Raw genomic sequence first — 1516 nt, forward strand, 5'->3', positions numbered from 1 at the left:
CCTCTCCGGAAGCTGCCCCGCGCCTCCCAGGCCCTGCTGAGAATGCAGGCTCACCGCCCAGAGAGCGGCCAGAGGGCCAGGCTGGCTCCAGCTGACCCACACGCAGTGGGTGGAGTCGGTTATTGTTTTTAAGCCACCAAATTATGGGGCCATGCAGTAGGCAGCAATCGATAACTGGAGCACCTTGTAAAGAGCAAGGGTGGGGCTCTGACTGGCAACCCCAGTGCAAACCCACAGAAGGAGGAGCCAGATTGATAGACTGAAAGAAAACGGAACCTGGAAAGTGTGCTGCCCTGTCCATTCCTGGTCCGTCTTTCCGTAAATTCTGCAGCTATTCTTTTCTCCAAAAAAAAAAAAAAAAAAAAAGAATGATTCCGTATATAAGTGGAAACAGACACATTTCTTTTCCAGAGACTCAGAATTGTTTTCACCTGGTCCCACATATCTTTATTGAATTCCTCTCAGTTCTCCTCAGGTGTATTTTTTCATGATCTACCAACCTGTAGATTTTACAACAATTTTAATTCCTCTTGACACACCTGGTATATGATAGTGGAGAAAAAGCAGGAAAAGCTTTTCTCCTTCCTGTGAAGAGAGATGGGAGAATGGATTGCTTGTGAGGCCCTCCTGAGGCTGAGGAGTCAGGTTCGGTTGTCTCGGCAGGTCAGGGAGTGTCCTGACCAGTCATCCTGGCCCATCCGTTCTGCACTTCAAAGGGCTTTCCTTTGTCTCTCTGACCAACCTGTGACAGGTGCTGGTGAGGGTCTCCTTCCAAGCTGGCCGCAGTCTCTTAACAGCTTACCTCCTCATCTCTCTGTGGCCTGGGGAGTCATACAACCAGTGACCCAGGGAAGCCCACGTTGGAGATGCACTGCATCCAACCTCTGATTCCTCCTGTAAACAGAAGTCCTTCCAACAGCTCAACTGCGGTAAATCAAGAAGGAAGCAAGGGAGGAGGTGCGGGCTTGGAAGAAAACCCGAGGTAGGAAGGAGACCCTTGCCTGGCCGCAACAGTGACCGGATCTCGAGATGCCGTCCATCTGTGTGTTTCTGACTTTATTTTGTCCAGTTTGCTGGGTGGACTTCATTCTCGATTGGGTTTCCTGCAAAAGAGAAGATGCCTCTGTGCATCCCACACCCACCCATATTTTTTATAGCTTATGATCCTCAAAAAAAGACCATTTACTTCCCCAAATCTATCTAATGCTCTTCAGAGAAGACGCCCGCTTGGTCTTGCTCGCTTTGCTTTGTTGAAGGGCTGTGAACTGTCCAGCCCTGGGTTTCAATCTTTCACCCATGCCCAGAGAGGGCAGGAGCAGTCAGAGGGACTGGACAGAGTCAGAAGGCAGACCTGATCTTCTCGAGGAACATGGGTCTGAGCAAGCAAACAAATAATCAAATAAATCAACACAGCCAGCAGTGCCTATGGTTTCCATCGTGAAGGATGACATGTGTTCAACCCGAGGTGGCCCCTGAGGTTTCTGCAGCTGGACAGTGAAAATCGACACTCAGGAAA

The sequence above is a fragment of the Sciurus carolinensis genome, chromosome 1 (assembly GCF_902686445.1).
Source record: "Sciurus carolinensis chromosome 1, mSciCar1.2, whole genome shotgun sequence".
Classification (NCBI taxonomy): domain Eukaryota; kingdom Metazoa; phylum Chordata; class Mammalia; order Rodentia; family Sciuridae; genus Sciurus; species Sciurus carolinensis.